This window comes from Balaenoptera borealis (genome assembly GCF_965194805.1).
Source record: "Balaenoptera borealis genome assembly, chromosome: X".
NCBI classification, from domain to species: Eukaryota; Metazoa; Chordata; class Mammalia; order Artiodactyla; family Balaenopteridae; genus Balaenoptera; species Balaenoptera borealis.
Window position 1 is genome coordinate 35193654 of NC_138881.1, and position 8965 is coordinate 35202618.

Below are 8965 nucleotides of genomic sequence, written 5' to 3' on the forward strand. Positions count from 1 at the left end.
AAGAGATGTGTGGTGAAAAAGGGGGGATGGGGCTTAATTGTGCAATTTTTCTGGGTTCTTTGTAAGACTCTTGGCCTGCAGCTTAGAAAACCTTTGCTTGGTTTGCTAAATAGCCCTTCTCACTTGGCCCGGGATCTTCCATCTGATTGAACACCAGCAATTTAGATTGTGTTACGTTAAAATTTGAGGCCATGCTCATGGGTCGTCTGGGACCATAACAAAAATCTACACATTTGATTCTTCCTCTTTTCTACTTTCTCAAATACAGACTAGTTTGAGAACTCTCATTAAGTAGAAAACAACATTTTTTAGAGTGGCTCTCAAAGGCTAAAAGGAAAGAAAAGAAACCCTTCTTGAGCCTCCTCGCCAAGCTCCCCACAAGCCCACGATTGTCTTGGGTTTGAGTCTCAGCTGAGCGAGCACATTCCCGGCCTGGGGCAAAGACAGGGCCTGGCTTCTTCCCAGCCCCGCTCATTGTGATGGGAGGCTGAGCCCTGCCACTGTTGCAGTGGGAGGAGTGGGGAGGATGGGAGCCCCACGCAATGGGGAGTGTGTGGCCTCGCCCCTAGCAACCAGGCTCTCTGTGGCTGCAGTTCCTTTCAGGGGTACTCACAGCCTCCCCCCGCTGCTTGCCTCCTTGCTACAGACCACAGTACCCCAGGCTGTGAATTCCCTTAGAGCGGGGACTGTGTCTGACCTATTTTTGAGTCAGTCCCGTAGCAGTGCTCGAAGTATGCTTATCGAATGAATGAATGAACGAAAGATCTAATTTCCATAACACCAAGGCATTTCCCAGAGGCAACAGGCCCTTTGACCTTCAAGGAACCAAATGCACGGGATGTATTTCACAATACCCACCCCTATGGAAACAGGGGTCTCTATGCCAGATTAAACAAACCCCTGGCCCCAAAGCCAGACAGAACTAACCAGGGCCGGAGACTCCCGTCATGCTCGCCTTCTTGCTTTCTTTCTCCCATGTCCCGTCTGCCACCAGCCAACCTCAGAAGAGGGACTCAGATCTGGCCTCTGCTTACTTGTCAACCTCAAGAGCCACTTTAGCCAAGACCTTCATCCCATCTCTCCTATTACAGTGTGATCTAATCAGTCTTAGAGCAAAACACTCCCATGAAATGAAATTTTACAGATGTCCAACTGCTGAAAGCTGTTGCTCTGGATAAAAATGATGATGTCCCACACACCCACCTATGGTAAACCCATTGTCAATCTTGGGTTCTAAGGATACGCTTTGAAACCAACCGACCAAGACTTCTACAGCAGCCTTGAACCAGGTGTCTCTGCCTCAGCTTGATAAAATGAACACCTAACCATGAAACACTCCTGCTTAAAAAGTTATATTGCTTCCTGTTATGGATAGGAAAACCATCATAAATTCTTAGCTTGCATGCAAAATCCTTCTGGATCTGGCCCCAGCCTGCTCTTCTTCCAGAAGGCATTCTGTAGGCTTCACAGAAGCGCCTGCACAATCAAAATCCTGATGATGATACCCCGTCGATAACGCACTCTTATATACTGGCTTGCTTTGCTTTCCTGTCTCACTCTTTCTGCTTCTTCACTCCTGATTCCTGGGATGACCTCTCAAATAAACTACCGGCACTCTGTTTCAGACTCTGCTTTCTGGAAAAACAGATCAAGACACCGGGAGAGTCTGACAGAGACCCAAATCCGGGCTCCGCACGTGGAGCAGTGCCTCACCCACGGTCATGCCAGACCCTCAGGCCCACTGGTGCTTTAATAAAGCTTCCCTATTTGACCTTGGCGACCACAAAGTCCACGGCGGAAAGTAATTCCCATCAGAAGTGGGAACCATTTTTCTCTCTTCACCTTCTAGGACCCAGCACGGCCAGCGCCTTCTCTCATTTGTGATCTTTGTCTCCCAGCACCTCTCCCCAACACCCAAACCCACAGAACGGAAGCCGGAGGAATGGAAAAGTCCACCTTCGTCCCTGAGGCAAGGAATTCTACTGGGGCCTTCATGCCTTCAACTAAACATTCCAGCATCTGCTGTTGTTATCACCAGAACACCTCAACCAGATCTAGCACATTTCATGGATGGAAATAATGTGACCGGAAGAAGATAAGGAAGGGCTGAATACATTTTGAAATCTGGCTGGGGGAAGTCAGGATCACCACTGTGTTAGTGATCTGCTGCTACATAACCAATTCCCACACCTTTAGAGACTTTAGACAGCACGCACTTATCTCACATTTGCCATGGGTCAGGAGTCTGATACAGCTTAACTGGGTCCTCTGCTCAGGGTCTCACGAGGCTGCAGTCAAGGTGTTGACTGGGGTTGAGGGTCTTATCTGAGGCTCCGGGTCTTCTTCCAAGCTCATGTGGTCGTTGGGTGAATTTAGTTCCTTGAAGCTATAGGGCTTGTGAGGGCTTGCTTCTTCAAGGCCAACAGCAGAATCTCCCTGACTTCTTCCATCTCTGACTTCTAGACCCTGTTTAAAGGGCTTATCTGATTAAGTCTGGTCCACCCACACTCAAAGAGAGGGGATTACACAGGGGTGTGAGTCATCGAGGATCTTAGAATTCTGCCCCACACCCACCTGAATGACCACCTCTGAGAAATACAAACTGAGGGAGGGGATTGCAGAGAGAGGAAGAAGCTGATCTGATCTTAGTTGTTCTCTCCACTTGTCATCCTCTATGAGTAATGCCTTCTCTAATGAGCAAACATTTTTCATTTTTTTTTTTAGTTTATTTATTTATTTATGGCTGTGTTGGGTCTTCGTTTCTGTGTGAGGGCTTTCTCTAGTTGCAGCGAGCAGGGGCCACTCTTCATCGCGGTGTGCGGGCCTCTCACTATCGCGGCCTCTTTTGTTGCGGAGCACAGGCTCCAGACGCGCAGGCTCAGTAGTTGTGGCTCACGGGCCCAGTCGCTCCGTGGCATGTGGGATCTTCCCAGACCAGGGCTCGAACCCGTGTCCCCTGCATTGGCAGGCAGATTCTCAACCACTGCGCCACCAGGGAAGCCCCCATTTTTCATTTTTAAATTAGCCATCAATGAGAGAGGAAAGCCCAAAGAGTTCGGAGGATACAATTAATTTCTGTGGTGAGATTAAGCAGAAACAAAACCTCACGTGGCCCTCTTTACCTTTGCTATCACCGGGTCCTCAAGTCTGAAACCGGGGGTCACCCTTGAAAGTGTCATCTTCTTCCTCTGCCGTATAAATCATTAAATTCTGTCCATTTTACCTCCTTAGTGTCTCATGAGGGTATGACTGCTACAGAGGCCTTCTAATTGTCCCTCAACTTCCACCCTAACCCTCTCCACTCCATTCCACCCACAGCAGTCTGAGCTGGGTGATCACACTCTTGACCCAGGACAGAGTGGTCCCCTGCGACCATCCTCTCAAGCGGCTCAGTTCAAATCCCTAAGGACAGCTCTGTGAGTGGCTCCATCACTGTATTAATTTCCTAGGGTTGCTGTAACCAAGTGCCGTAATGTGGAGGCTAGCTGTCCGAAATCAGGATGTTAGCAGGACCATGCTCCCTCCAAAGGCTCCAGGGAAGGATCCTTCCTTGCCTCGTTGAGCTTCTGGTGCTTCCAGGTATTTCTTGGCTTTTGGCCGCATCACTCCATTCTCTGCCTTAATCTTCACATGGCTGTCTTCCTTCTGTGTCTCTCTGTGTCTTCACACAGCATTCTCCCTAAGTGTCTGTCCAAATTTCCCCTTTTTTATGTAGACACCAATCATATTAGGTTAAAGCCCACTCTAACGACCTCATCTTTATTTTTTTAAATTGCCGTATAGTTGATTTACACTACTCTGTTAGTTTCAGTGTACAGCAAAGTGATTCAGTTATACATATATATGTTTACATTTTTTTTCAGATTCTTTTCCATTATAGGTTATTACAAGATATTGAATATTGTTCCCTGTGCTATACAGTAGGTCCTTGTTGTTTATTTTATATATAATTGTGTGTAGATGTTAATCCCAAACTCCTAATTTATCCCTCCCCCCTCCTTTCCCCTTTGGTAACCATAAGTTTGTTTTCTATGTCTGTGAGTCTGTTTCTGTTTTGTAAATAAGTTCATTTGTATCATACTTTAGATTCCACATATAAGTGATATCATGGGTATTTGTCTTTCTCTTTCTGACTTACTTAGTATGATAATCTCTAGGTCCATCTATGTTGCTTCAAATGGCATTATTTCATTCTTTCTTATGGCTGAGTAGTATTCCATTGTATATATGTACCACATCTTCTTTATCCATTCTTCTGTTGATGGACACTTAGGTTGCTTCCATGTCCTGGCTATTGTAAATAGGGCTGCTGCGAACATTGGGGTGCATGTATCTTTTCGAATTAGAGTTTTTGCCTAATGACCTCATCTTAATTTCACCCTCTGCAAAGACCCTATTTGCAAACAAGGTTACATTTGCAGGTACTGAGTGTTAGGGCTTCAGCATATGTTTTTGCAGGAGGAGAAGGTGGAGAGAACACAGTGCCTCTCATAGCAATCACTCTTACAGAAATCCAGGTATCCCACTGGCCTATGGTTGTCCTCACAGGGCGACTGGACAGAAGAACACAGGCTTGAGGAACAATCTAGCACTACTCCCTCTGGGTAGATACCTCCAAGGCCTTACTTTTGTCCCCTGTCACTTGCTCTCCCAGAACCCATTCTCCTCCTTCACAGCAGCTTCATGGGCTATAATATCACACTGGTGTGACTATTGGATTCATGTTTACTTCTCTTTCTAGACTATAAGCTCCACGAGTTTAGGACCCATGAGAATTTTGCTGGGTTTTTATCCCTACCCAGCACCCAAGCACGTACCTGGCAGTGAGGGGGTATTCGATCAATACTTGTTTTATGACTAAATGAATGAATAAATGAATGAATGCCTAGGGAACCATTTTGCTTCCTCGACATCTTGATGAATGGTACAGAGGTGAGGACAGCTGGAGAACTATATAGCCCTGATGTTTGTGATGGAAGCATCTTTTGTGAATCGCCAAGTCTCTGAAAAGAGGAATGTTTATATGGGCGTTCGCCAAAATTACATTCCCATGGAAGCCAAGTGACTCCCTCACCCTAGCCTCAAAGTAGCTGTAATTTAAGCACGGGCTTTAGCAAAAGGGCAATACAGTGTAATGGGTCTTCAGGGCTGCTTGTGAAAAACTGGTGCTCCTTATGCTAGACCAGGAGATGGCTGGGATGCACGGGAACTCAGTACAGAGGAACGTGGAGCCCCATTACTCAGTGTGATCCTCAGAACAGCAGCAACAGGAGCATTTGGGAGCCGGTTAGAGAAGCCGACTCTCAGGTCCTCCTACCACCTACGTAATCAGGGCCTGCATAATGGGCTAGGCTGTTATATGTTTGCCTACTACCAGGGGATTTCTAAAGGCGATATCTTAACACTGAAGAGAAGATTGGAGTTTCAGGAGGCATTATATATATTCCATTATATATGGAAATGGAGGGGAAGATATTTCTGAGGTTAGAGATTTTTCTGTGGATGCTGCCTTGGCCAACACCTGATTCATGGTTGCCTTTGACACGTCCTGCTTTCTGGAGTTCCTGGGGGTAAGACTAGCATCACAGTCACAGCCATTAACAGCAGAGTGCCTCTGGCTCTACTCCCACTCACTCTGCAGAGACTAGGGGCCCCTCAGATTCCTCCCAAATGGTTCTGAGCCCTCCTGCTATGTTCAGCAAGCTTGTGTTCTTGGCGGCCTGTGGTATCACCTCCACCACCGCCTCCACGGCAGCTGCTGTGGCAGAGTCTCTCATCTCTGCCTAAGCCGAAATGGCCCCTTCATCCTTAGTGCCTGACAAAGGCACTGTCGCTGCTACCCACCCCACCAGAGATGCCTCAACAGCCACTGGCAACCACCAATGTCTGATAGGGGTGCCCAGACCCTATGCCAGATGGCTGGTGTGCGGGCAGAGGAACCACCTTCCGTAGGCTGTCAAGGGGCTGCCCTCGGAACTGCCAGCCTCTCCCCACATGTTCAGTGCCCCACTGAGGGTAGAGAATTTCCATGCCCTTTTATTTCCTATTCCTTCCCCTTGCCTCAGGGCTCAGAGGCAGGGTCATCTTCGTGAAGGTTGTTGGTGTTGGCCAGCTCTGGCCCATTGTCCAAGAACCAAGGCAGTGTGGTAAGAGGTTAGGGGCGCAGGCTCTACAATCAGCCAACTGGGGCTGAAATCCTTGTCTCCACTCTCACTAGCTGTCTGACTTTGGTTAGTAACTTGACCTCTCTGAGCCTCAGTTTTCTCAACTGCAAAGAAAGATACTGGTAGCACCTACTTTCTAGGATAGTTGTGAAGCCTAAATGAGATAACCCATGTAATGCACTTAGCAAAGTGTCTGGCACATAATAAGTACTCAATAAATGCAAACTATTACTATTTACTACCATCCTTCACACTTAGGGTGAGTTCTTTCCCAGGGGTCTCTTTGATCATAAATGCTAACAGATGGTTGGTGGGACCCTGCCACCCCCTACAGACATGATTGGATAAGTTTGAATCCTACCATGACCATAGCCCAAGTTCAACCTGTGACAATTACTATAGTCAAAACCACTGTTCTTGGATTCAACACAGAGTTTAGATTTATTTCACATAGCATGGGTGCTAATACTAATAGTTATAGTAGGTAACACTTATTGAGTCCTTGCTTATGCCAAGGACTGGGCATACAATAAGCTTTTAGCTTATTTAATCCTCATGACAATCCTACAAGATAGTTGCTATTATTATCCCCACTTGACAGATGGGAAAACTGAAGCACAGAGAAATTAAATAACTGTCCCAAGGACACCCATCTGACTAAGCAGTGGAACCTGGGCTCAAGTCCAACTTTCTGGCTCCAGAGCCCCAACTCTCTTCCCAAGCATAAGACTTTTATCCCCTTGTTAATGGACAGATAAAATTTGGATGCTAAAAAGCATTAAGTACCTTTTGCTTTATGCTCAGTACCAATGCTGAGTGGCTTAAAACAATGATTTATTATTTTTTTTAACATCTTTATTGGAGTATAATTGCTTTACAATGGTGTGTTAGTTTCTGCTTTATAACGAAGTGAATCAGCTATACATATACATATATCCCCATATCTCCTCCCTTTTGCATCTCCCTCCCACCCTCCCTATCCCACCCCTCTAGGTGGACACAAAGCACCTGATCTCCCTGTGCTATGCGACTGCTTCCCACTAGCTATCTATTTTACATTTGGTAGTGTATATATGCCCATGCCACTCTCTCACTTTGTCCCAGCTTACCCTTCCCCCTCCCCGGGTCCTCAAGTCCATTCTCTACATCTGCGTCTTGATTCCCGTCGTGCCCCTAGGTTCTTCAGAACCATTTTTTTTTTTTTAGATTCCATATATATGTGTTAGGATATGGTATTTGCTTTTCTCTTTCTGACTTACTTCACTCTGTATGACAGACTCTAGGTCCATCCACCTCACTACAAATAACTCAATTTCATTTCTTTTTATGGCTGAGTAATATTCCATTGTATATATGTGCCACCTCTTCTTTATCCATTCATCTGTCAGTGGACACTTAGGTTGCTTCCAAGACCTGGTTATTGTACATAGAGCTGCAATGAACATTGTGGTACATGGCTCTTTTTGAATTATGGTTTTCTCAGGGTATATGCCCAGTAGTGGGATTGCTGGGTCGTATGGTAGTTCTATTTTTAGTTTTGTAAGGAAACTCCATACTGTTCTCCATAGTGGCTGTATCAATTTACATTCCCACCAACAGTGCAAGAGTGTTCCCTTTTCTCCACACCCTCTCCAAGATTTATTGTTTGTAGATTTTTTGATGATGGCCATTCTGACTGGTGGGAGGTCATGCCTCAGTGTAGTTGTGATCTGCATTTCTCTAATGATTAGTGATGTTGAGCATTCTTTCATGTGTTTGTTGGCAATCTGTATGTCTTCTTTGGAGAAATGTCTATTTAGGTCTTCTGCCCGTTTTTGGATTGGGTTGTTTGGTTTTTTGGTATTGAGCTGCATGAGCTGCTTGTAAATTTTGGAGATTAATCCTTTGTCAGTTTTTTCGTTTGCAAATATTTTCTCCCATTCTGAGGGTTGTCTTTTCGTCTGGCTTATGGTTTCCTTCGCTGTGCAAAACCTGTTAAGTTTCCCTTAGGTCCCATGTGTTTATTTTTCTTTTTATTTCCATTTCTCTAGGAGGTGGGTCAAAAAGGATCTTGCTGTGATTTATGTTGTAGTGTGTTCTGCTTATGTTTTCCTCTAAGAGTTTTATAGTGTCTGGCCTTACATTGAGGTCTTTAATCCATTTTGAGTTTATTTTTGTGTATGGTGTTAGGGAGTGTTCTAATTTCATTCTTTTACATGTAGCTGTCCAGTTTTCCCAGCACCACTTATTGAAGAGGCTGTCTTTTCTCCATTGTATATCCTTGCCTCCTTCATCATAGATTAGTTGGCCATAGGTGCGTGGGTTTATCTCTGGGCTTTCTATCCTTTTCCATTGATCTATATTTCTGTTTTGGTGCCAGTACCATACTGTCTTGATTACTGTAGCTTTGTAGTATAGTCTGAAGTGCAGGAGCCTGGTTCCTCCATCTCCATTTTTCTTTCTCAAGATTGCTTTGGCTGTTCGGGGTCTTTTGTGTTTCCATATAAATTATGAAATATTTTGCTCTAGTTTTGTGAAAAATGCCATTGGTAGTTTGATAGGGATTGTATTGAATCTGTAGATTGCTTTGGGTAGTAGAGTCATTTTCACAATGTTGATTCTTCCAATCCAAGAACATGGTATATGTCTCCATCTGTTTGTATCATCTTTAATTTCTTTCATCAGCGTCCTATAGTTTTCTGCATACAGGTCTTTTGTCTCCTCAGGTAGGTTTATTCCTAGGTATTTTATTCTTTTTGTTGCAGTGGTAAATGGGTGTGTTTCCTTAATTTCTCTTTCAGATTTTTCATCATTAGTGTATA